At 43.1% G+C, this 10,050-nt stretch overlaps 1 pseudogene; it reads right to left on the reverse strand.

Moving 5' to 3' along the window:
* Positions 1-260: 260 nt before the first annotated feature.
* Positions 261-5,396, reverse strand: LOC131443509 (NLR family CARD domain-containing protein 3-like; annotated as a pseudogene).
* Between the last annotated feature and the right edge of the window lie 4,654 nt (positions 5,397-10,050).

Below are 10,050 nucleotides of genomic sequence, written 5' to 3' on the forward strand. Positions count from 1 at the left end.
TCTTTATTTACTTTGTTTTCTATTTGATTGAAAACCTTGAATTTTATTTTATATTATTTTGACTTCTTTCTTTTTATTTTATATAAAGCATTTATTCATTTTTAACTGATTTTACTTTCTGTATCTTTTAATTTCACTTTCAAACATTCACTTTTTGTTATTTTTATCTCAGTGTGTGTGAACCTGTGTGTTTCAGGCTGGTTCTCAGCAGCAGGGGGCGCTCACAGCGCAGGACGGCGGCTCAGTTAATGACAGACATGTTGATTTTTTAAGTCTTTATTTATTGATGGTTTCAACAAAGAATGACTGAGACGAGCTTTGACCTCGTCCACCACTGAAGCTGCTGTCTCTTCATGTCCTACAGAGGACACAGAGACACTGAGGAACCAGGCCAGACCCAGAACCCAGGATAAACCGGTTCAGTGAATGTGGTCCTGAAGGTGTGGAGGTGGATCAGTGAGTCAGAGGAGACGCTGTAGAAGGACAGAGTCCCAGCAGGACAGTCCACATACACTGATACTCTGTGAGAGACAGAGGACATGATGGATGTTTGTGTCCCACAGTGAAAGACAGAGTTACGATGAACATCAGAGCAGCTCAGACTCCAGGACTGATCATTACATCCAAACCAACAGTCAGAACTGTTGCCTTTCCTCTTGATTCCTCTGTAACTCAGTGATATATTAACATCTCCTCTCCACTCGACCTCCCAGTAACAGCGACCAGTCAGACCAGGTCTACACAGCAGCTGATGAAAGAACTCAAATCTGTCTGGATGATCAGGATACGACTGATCTTCTCTCACACCGGTCACTTTCCTGTTGTCGTCAGACAGTTTGAGTTCTCTGCTCATTGTGTTTGTGTCCAGTTCCAGTTCACATGAATCTGATGAAGACAACGAGACACAGCTGCAGTTTATTGATGATCAGCTGATATGTTGTTATTTCCTGTAAATCCATACTTACACTTCCTGGGACCAGGTTTTAACCTCTGCTCTCCAGCATGGTCCATCCTGGAGGAAGAAACAGTCTGAATGAGTTTCTGTCCAACATGAGTCCAAACTGTTGTCTTAATGACGCACTCTGGTGGACACAATGATGAACTACAAGGACAGGTGTGTTTCAAAGAGAAGACGGTGGCTGTTTCTCAATACTCAAGTAAGCAAGTATGTATGTATTGTTCTGCTGTAGTTCTGCTGAAGTGCTGCAGTGCTGCAGCCTCATTAGCGCCACCTACAGTGTTGATAAATTAACATATGAAATACTTTTAATAAATGCATATATGTTATTATTTTTACATTTTAAATGTTTAACTTCATTTATTAATTTATTTCTATTAAAATATACAATACAAATTATACAATGTGGAAAATAGATATATTAAAGCATTGTAGAGTAGTATATATATATATATGACGTACAAATATATACTACTCTACATATCTAATATTTACATATTATATTTAAATACAGATACAATGACCGTGCGACTTTAATATAAATCTAACATTCAAAGTTAAAATAAAAAAAAACATTAACAATATACAAACTTTTAAACTGTCAGGTCAAAACGTTTCCATTAAAAACAAAATAACACGTCAACAACAAATCTATGGATCACACCGAGCATCTAATGACAGCGACGTCTGAGCCAGCGGATCATTTCATCAGGACAGGCCGAGGTCACGCTGCTCTGTGCCGGGCACAGTGAGCGCCGAGCGTCCGCAGAGGCGGAGCTTATCACCTCCGACAAACGTCGCTGCCAAACTATAAATACGTCATATCTTCATACACAAACCACATGTTTGATTTCTAAATGACTCATTTCTCGCCTCAAATGATGTTAAAACTTTGTTCCGGGACAAAGAAAAATATTTATTTCAGATTTATATTTCTATTATCTGCTGCTATGCTCCGCCCAAATGTAATGTCGTTTTTGTCAGGCTTCCTTCTTCTTATGAACGATAGGTGATGAGTTGATGATGCAGGAAAAGACCCCACTGACACAGGACTTGTACCGAACAAAGGGATTTTATTTAGTCACAAGTCAGGCGTCAGAACCAAGCTCTGCAGCAGCTCGGGAGAATGTGTTCTTGCCGAATCTCCGAACAATTCTGCCTCAGAAAAGCAAAACTAACCTTATATAGATTTTCTAGCATTCTTATTTGCAGGCATCACATGTTTCGACCCCCGCCTTTCTCCTGTTTCCATAATGCAACAACTTGAAAAACAAGTTGGGTCCGGATATACCATACTGTCCCATGATCTTTAAATTGGACAATATCACCATTTAGTCAAACAAGAGACATCTATATTTCCTAACTAACCATATTCAAAACAGCCCGACATTCACTCGTTCTCACGAGGTGTTTAAAAAGTGTCACTAATGTTTGGTTATACTCACTGACAGAGGAAAACATAATAACAGGACATCTTCAACCTGAACCTGCTGACAAGTTTGAATACTGCTGATGAACATGAAGAGGAAGGAGGAGGAGGAAGAGGAGAATACCTGAGAGTGTCCAGTCTCCAGTGAGGACTCTTCAGTCCAGCAGACAGCAGCTTCTCTGCTGAGTCTCCTGGATGATTGTAGCTCAGGTCCAGTTCTCTCAGATGGGAGGGGTTGGAGTTCAGAGCTGAGGTCAGAGAAGAACATCCTTCCTCTGTGACCAGACAACCTGACAGACTGGAGTTAAGAATATATGATGAACTCAGTGATTCAGAAAAAACATCTTAATCAACAAGAACCTAAAGAAGCAAAGAGTCTGAGTCAGAGTTCTGACCTGAGAGTCTCCAGAGAACAGTGAGGACTCTTCAGTCCATCACACAGCAGCTTCACTCCTTGATCCTGCAAGTCATTGTTACTCAGGTCCACGTGTCTCAGACGAGAGGACCCAGAGCTGAGGACTGAGGACAGAGCTTCACAGCTTCTCTCTGAGAGTTTACAGCCACTCAGTCTGAGGTAGAAAACAGTGATGAACAAAAGGTTAAACATGTTTGTCTTGTGCTCTATAGAATATGTCTTATTAATATTTATATACTGATCCACGTACAGAGCTTTGTTCGAGGCTTTGACCACCGGCAGCAGCTTCAGAAGAGCCTCCTCTGAAGCAGAGTATTTCTTCAGGTCAAACTCTTCCAGATCTTTTCCTGATGACAGTAAGATGAAGACCAGAGCTGACCACTGAGCAGGAGACAGTGTCTCTGTGGACAGGCGTCCTGATCTCAGGAACCATTGGATCTCCCCCACAAGAGAACGATGGTTCAGTTCATTCAGACAGTGGAACAGGTTGATGCTTCTCTCTGCTGACAGATTCGTACTGATCTTCTTCTTGATGTACTCAACTGTTTCCTGATTGGTCTGTGAACCACTTCCTGTTTGTGTCAGTAGACCTCTTAAGAACTTCTGATTGGTCTCCAGTGAAAGACCCAGGAGGAAACGGAGGGACAAGTCCAGGTGTCCATTTGGACTCAGTAAGGCCTCGTCCACAGCACTCTGGTGCAGATGATTCAGTTCAGGTTTTTTTCTAAACAGTCTGGTCAACTGGCTAATTGTTGGTTTTGACAACAGATTTGTTCCAGAGGTGATGAAGGTCAGATGAACATGAAGAGCAGCCAGAAACTCCTGAACACTCAGATGGACAAAGCAGAAGACCTTGTCCTGGTACAGGCCTCTCTCCTCTTTAAAGATCTGAGTAAAGACTCCTGAGTAAACTGAAGCTGCTGTGATATCGATGCCACACTCTGTCAGGTCTGATTCATAGAAGATCAGGTTTCCTTTCTGCAGCTGCTCAAAAGCCAGTTTCCCCAGAGACTCAATCATCTTCCTGTTCTCTGGAGTCCAGTGTGGATCTGTCTCAGCTCCTCCATCATATTTGACCTTCTTCACTTTGGACTGAACCACCAGGAAGTGGATGTACATCTCAGTCAGGGTCTTGGGCAGTTCTCCTCCATCTCTGGTTTTCAGCATGTTTTCCAGAACCTTTGCAGTGATCCAGCAGAAGACCGGGATGTGGCACATGATGTGGAGGCTTTGTGATGTCTGGATGTGGAAGATGATCCTCCTGGCCTGCTCCTCATCTCTGAACCTCTTCCTGAAGTAGTCCTCCTTCTGTGGGTCCGTGAACCCTCTGACCTCTGTCACCATGTCCACACAGTCAGGAGGGATCTGACTGGCTGCTGCAGGTCGTGTGGTTATCCAGAGGCGAGCAGAGGGAAGCAGTTTCCCCCTGATGAGGTTTGTCAGCAGCACGTCCACTGAGGTGGACGCTGTGACGTCAGTCAGGATCTCAGTGTTGTGGAAGTCCAGAGGAAGTCGACACTCGTCCAGACCATCAAAGATGAAGACCACCTTAAAGTCTTCAAACCTGCAGATGCCTGCTTCTTTGGTTTCAGTGAAGAATTGATGGATGAGTTCCACCAAACTGAACTTCTTCTCTTTCAGCACATTCAGCTCTCTGAAGGTGAAGGGAAACATGAACTGTATGTCCTGGTTGCTTTTGTCTTCAGCCCAGTCCAGAGTGAACTTCTGTGTGAACACTGTTTTCCCAATGCCAGCCACGCCCTTTGTCATCACTCTTCTGATTGGTCCGTCTCTTCCAGCTGAGGCTTTGAAGATGTCTTCTTGTCTGATGGATGTTTCTGGTCTGTCTGGTTTCCAGGAAGCTCTTTCAATCTGTCTGACCTCATGTTCTTCATTGACCTCTCCAGTCCCTCCCTCTGTGATGTAGAGCTCTGTGAAGATCTCATTCAGAAGGGTGGGGTTTCCTGCTTTAGCCACACCCTCAAACAAACACTGGAACTTCTTCTTTAGGTTTGATTTGAGTTCACGTCGACAAGCTGGAGCTCTGATTTCTGACAGAACACAAGAAAATAAATCAGTGAGTGGATCATTGAGAAAATAAGATGTTCTTCCGTTCACATTAAAAGTCCTCTTACTGTCAGCTAGCTTCTCCTGCTTCATCCTCCTTAAGAAGTCGTCTGTGATCTTCAGAAAGGCCTCTCTGCTACTCCTCTGCTCCTCATCCTCCCTCTGACTCTCTGAGACTTCTGTGTGATTTGTATCCAGAACCTTGTGGATCTTCTTCAGCTCGTTCTTCACAAAGCAGATGATGTTCTCCTCCAGCAGCTGGAACAGAACATGTGAAGTTTAACTTCAGCTCATCAGTGACAGAGTGAAGTCCTGCAGGTCCACAGAGCAACATCCAGACTGTCAGGACCAGGACTCTGCTTCAGTATTAACAGTAGTGTCATGTTTGTACATTTACACACCTTAAAAATGGAGTCCAGGTCTGCTCCATGCTGCTGGACAGACTGACCACTGAGAACCTCTGTCCTCTGCTGATCAACTCTGAGGAGAAAAGATTCAGTGTCATTTACTAAACAATCATTTGTTTCTACAAGGTTTTCAATGTGCTGCACCTACGATTCTTCTTCAGCCAAGTTCACATGACATGAATTTGACAGGTTGAAGACAAAAGTCCCTGAAGGACAGTCTCTAGTGTTTGTTATGTGTGAAGTCTCAAAGACACAATCAGAGAGGCTTGTCGTTGAGTCCCTGACCAATCACGGACTCTGACTAGATTTACTGCTGGAATTTTCAGAGACGAGGACAGGCTGAAGACGTTTAGTGGAGACAGAAAAACAACATTGGTCCACTAAAGAGAAGAAGAGTGTTTTTCTGGAATCAACATGTTTTGGACTAGACAGGCTCCCCCTGGTGGAGGATCATGTAAGTGTGTGTTACTATGTGTGAAATTCTTACATCAGTTCACCATGTTTTTGTCCATCCTTGAAGTCAATATAACAATCTATAGACTGGTCACTCTTCATGGACACACAGCTGGGTCCAGGTCCGGCAGAGTCTGGTCCCTGTTGATGGATCCTCCTACAAACACAGGACATGACATGTAAATACAACATCTGCTGTGATTGATCTCATTAATGATCTACAGTATCAGGAGACACAAGGAAAACAGGTTTGTGTCAGAAATGGTTGAGTGTGACCCAGATGGTGTCAAACACTACACTGATTAACACATTTAAGACTTCCACATCTTCAGTTAGATAACTTTACCCAAACCCAAGCATGTGAGCCAGGACTGTTCCACAATTATTCAACACTTCTTATTTTTTCATGGGTCCAGATCTGAGATTAAATGGGGACGGGTCTGTTTGGGAATTGGGTCCAGAATGTCTTGGGTCTGATTGGTTCTGGGTCTGAATTTTCAAATATTAGGTGTCTGTGGTGCTACATGGTGGATCATTTGAGTTGTTGACCTGTGAAGACCTCCACCCTCCATCATCTGACCTCTGTTCTTGTTTGAAGTTCACAGGTTCATTCATGGACCGGTCACTCTTCATGGACACACAGCTGGGTCCAGGTCCAGGTCCAGCAGAGTCTGGTCTCTGTTGATGGATCCTCCTACAAACACATGATGTGTAAATAAAACACTGAGCTGTGACATGGAGACGAGTCACATGATCCATGAGATCCTCATCTCACCTCTGACCCTCATGTTCCTCACACAGAGTGGTTTTAGAGGGCGGAGCTTCCTCTTCACTGTCCTTGAGCTGATTCATAGCAGAGCGCCACCTGCTGGGAGAATAAAACTCGCTCATTACAAGTTCTGCTAACATGGGTGGACCACATTGACCTAATGTGGGCCGGTCAGCAAGAAGACCGCCCTCTGGTGGTCAGGTAAGAAGCTGCCCAATAGATAGATACATATGTATGTTAAACATCTGTTCTTTAAAGAGAGATCTCATTAATTGTGATGATTGAGAATAAACGTTTAATTTAACTTTAGTTTCTTTAAATCTTATCAAAAGATGACCTCGTCCTCTGGATCCTTTTTTTTCACCTACAATGGCTGTAATCTGTTTTCACCGGAAACATAAAATGATCAGTCACTATCTGATCTTTCAGCAGAACTTCTCTTTCACCAAAAGCACAAATGTCCTCTAAACCAGTGATTTCCAAACATTTTAGTCGCTGAACAACAGAATCAGTGACGTTAGATTCATGAGCTTCACAGTAAAAACATCACGTCCACTCAAAGTCACGTGTGATGAGATGAGTTTAGTTCTGTTACCTTGTGAAGGCTGGAAATGATCGTCATGAAGCTGCTGAACGTCTGTGAAGTGATTCTGCTGCTGAACAGCGAACAAAACACAGACCAAAGTTTTCTCAAGTGTTATCTGAAGGAAATGTGATGAATGTGATCAAATAACTGCTCTGATCTGAACTTTACACTCAACTCCATCAACTGCAGTCAAATATTAACAGAATCATATCTTATCACTGAACAATGATCTCGCTCAGACACATAAACTTATACAGTTCTAACTCTAATCGACTCGAATTTCCCATCAACTGCTTCCTTCTCAGCCCCAGAGGCACCTCTCCCATCTCTACCTGTAACGCAGGTACTGGTGTTGTCTTAACAGCCCCACTGCAGACTCTCAGCGCCTGTGCCTGAATCACATCCAGCTTCTTAAGCCTTGATCTAGCAGCTGACCCATAGGCAATGCTGCCATAATCAAACACTGATGGTATTAAAGCCACATACACTCTTTTCAGTGCCGAGCAACTCGCTCCCCAACTCCTACCTGTCAAACATCGCAACACATTGATCACTTTTTTGCATTTCTCTTCTATTCTACCAATATGCCCTGCCCATGTTAACTGTGAGTCAAACACTACACCCACAAATGTAAATGTTCCAACTCTTTGCAGCTCATTCCCGTACATTTTCAGTTTCATTCCTTCCTCTCTTCGTTTCCTGCTAAAATACACTGTCTAGGTTTTTTCCCACTGAGAACTGGCATCCCCAGTCATAGCCCCACTCCACCACCTCATCAATAGCCCCTTGTACTTTGCCCACAACATATGCCACATTCCTTCCTCTTTTCCACAAGGCCCCATCATCCGCAAAGAGTGACCTACCTATCTCCTCTGGTACTTTTGAGAACACGTCATTGATCATTACTGTAAAGAGTAAAGGGCTAATCACACTCCCTTGAGGGGTCCCATTCTCTACTTAATCCAGTTGTACACCCTTCCTCTTATACCCATCTTGCACAGCTTTATTAATAATCCTTCCTTCCACATCATATCATATGCTTTCTCAATATCAAAAAACACTGACACTACTGCTTCTTTATTTGCCTGTGCCTTTCTTATCTCTGTCTCTAGCCTTATCACTGCATCCATTGTGTTAATCTTTCTGTTATCATCCTTTCCATTATTTTGCACAGATTTGATGTTAAGGCTATTGGCCTGTAACTAGTGGGTTGTGTGGGATCCTTACTGGGTGTTCTTATGGGGACCACTACTGCTTCTTTCCAGGCACTTGGTAATCTCCCCTCTTTCCATACCTTGTTGTACAATAGCAGCAACTTTAATAATGCTCTCTCCCCTAGTTGTTTTAGCATTATGCCATGTACTCTTGCAAATGACTTTGCCATCATTTCTGTCTTATCCCTGTTAGAAATTGCAGTCTCCTCCCCACACGTCATGACCGGATAATCCCATAACTTTCTATCTCCCCCCATCTTTTTTATCATTCCCCATACTTCTCCTACAGGTGTCGTTCTTCCTATTTTTTCACATAATTCTCTCCAGCTTGCCCTCTTGGCCTGGCGTATTGTTCTTGTCACTACTGTCTGTGCCTTCTTATATTGGACTAGCTGCTGCACGCTATGGGTTCTTTTGAGTTGTTTAAATTCTCTGTTTCTTTTTTTAACAGCTTGACGACATTCTTCTGTCCACCACGGTACCAGTTTCCTATTTATCTTGCTCTTACTCTGGGGGATGGCTCCCTCTGCTGACCTTAAAATTCCTGAGGTTATGTTCTCATTTATCTCCTCTATATCTCCTGAAACATCCACTCTTGTCAGTTCTTCCTCACTCAACTCCTGAAACAGATCCCATTTTGCCTTAGCGTATACCCACTTTGGGATTTGTCCACTCGCACTTACTTCCATTCTCTCTCCTACCGAACATGTCACTGGGTAGTGGTCACTACCTACAGTGGAATCCGCACAGACTTCCCAACTACTAACGCCCGCAATGGCACTTGACACTAGTGTTACATCTAATGCTGACTCATAACCTGTAGCTGTGTTCACCCTCGTTCCTCTCCCATCATTAATACATACCAAGTTCCTTTCATCCATCAACTCTTCAACTACTTTCCCATTTGAATTAGTTTGTAGTAGTAGTTAGTAGTTAGTTTTTTTTTTGAACGTGTGCATCATGTTAATAGTACTTATTGCTAACACTAGCTAATGTTAACTCAAAGAAGAGTCAGCTGAATGTTAATGTTCGCTTAGTGTCCTCAGTCTGAGGACGGCTCACATACCGGCGAGTGTGCGCGACTGTATCATTTCTATAACCATGATTTTACGCAATAGAAAAGCGATTCTACCGCTGTCTGGGTAAAGAAGTGTAGCAGGCGCTATGGAGGAGGTTACGCTGCGAACACCGCGAGCTGCTTGCAGCGCGTTGATCCGCTTGACCCGTCCTTGGCCGCTCTTTTTCCCTCTCACTCACTCTCATACACACGCTCGTTAACATGTCAGTTTTCTCTGTAACATCGGCGTCGTTTCGCTTCTAATACCTTATTGTATTTAACAGTGACGTTGTTGAGCTAAGTTGTTGAACTAAACAGATCCCTGTGGTGTGAGGAAGCTTTGGAAGTGTAAGTATTGTGAGTTTATCTGTGATAAAAGGGGTCACCTTTTAAAACATTATCGTTTAAAACACGATCAAATAAAAGTGAAACTGCTCAAGTAACCTTTCACTGTCAGTCATGTGATTTTTCTGCACCCTGCACAGAAGCGATCTTTCTCACTCACTTGCACAGTACACATTTAAAGGTAAATCACAGAGTCCAGTGTAACCTTCACACACATGTGTATTCTACATTTAATGCACACAGAAGTAAGGAGCACAGAACACACAACTGGAAGATGTTCAGGCCAGAAATAGTCTCTAGTAGTGTAACTAATTTAGTGTGTAACTCTTTATTTATCAGGTGTTCATGGA

This window comes from Solea solea, chromosome 17, assembly GCF_958295425.1.
Source record: "Solea solea chromosome 17, fSolSol10.1, whole genome shotgun sequence".
NCBI classification, from domain to species: Eukaryota; Metazoa; Chordata; class Actinopteri; order Pleuronectiformes; family Soleidae; genus Solea; species Solea solea.